Here is a 1,033-nt window from a genome sequence, read left to right as displayed (position 1 = left end):
AAAGTTTCATGTTCCAAACAGCCCCATAGGGGGCGCTGTGTCACCAGTCGAGAGGACAGCCAGCCTCAGGCTGCCGGGCCTTTGCCATCAGAGGCTCAACTCTCTGGAGGTCAGAGAGAGGGTGCAGTTACTTCAGTCAGGGCTGTATTTTAAAACTTAACACTTTAGCAGTTTGGGCGGTAGGGAAGTATGTAATTACACAAAAATGTTAGGATGCTTCTCTTTGCCAAGGTCTGTCAGTCCCTTCCCAGCACAGGCTCTTCTTCTCCTTCAAAATCTTCACATTTAGGAGTTCCCGTCGTGGCTCAGTGGTTAACAAATCCGACCAGCAATCATAAGGTTGCGGGTTCGATCCCTAGCCTTGCTCAGTGGGTTAAGGATCCGGCGTTGCCGTGAGCTGCAGGGTAGGTCGCAGGTGAGGCTCAGATCTGGCGTTGCTGTGGCTGTGGCATAGGCCGGCAGCTGCAGCTCCAATTCGACTCCTAACCTGGGAACCTCCATATGCCACGGGTGCAGCTATAAAACCAGAAAAAAGTAATAAGCGCCTCCTACGTGCTGGGGCCTGGAGAGTCATAGGTGAGTGTGGAGCTTACATTCTGGGGGGAGTACAGCTAATAGACAAAGATACAGGTAAATATGATCATTTCAGATGGTGAGGAAGGCTCTCAAGGAAAGAAAGCAGGAGTGACAGGGGACAAAGGAATGGGAGTGAGGGCAGGCTGGGCCACAGAGGGGCTGTGTGAGTTGCAATCAGGAAATAATCTGGACAGCCCAGCCCTCGACCTACCTGCAGGGGGGAAGGCCAGCCAGCATGGTCCCAGGTACTGAGTGCCGGGGTAGAAATACAGATGGGGCCTGAGACAGGTGGGGACAGGTCTCCCCAGGCTATGTGGACCAGGTGAGGCTTTGGGTTTTATTCTGAGTGCTGTGGGAAGCCAAGAGGGGCTTACACAGAGAGGTGACATGATCTGACTTTTTTTTTTTTTTTTGCAGGGTGGGGCTGTATCTGTGGCATATGGAAGTTCCCAGGCTA

Source organism: Sus scrofa, chromosome 2 (genome assembly GCF_054392235.1).
Source record: "Sus scrofa isolate SSC_HxYL_T2T_F1_AM1 chromosome 2, Sscrofa_HxYL_maternal_Yorkshire_Landrace_v2.0, whole genome shotgun sequence".
Classification (NCBI taxonomy): Eukaryota; Metazoa; Chordata; class Mammalia; order Artiodactyla; family Suidae; genus Sus; species Sus scrofa.
This window is presented reverse-complemented; position numbering follows the sequence as displayed.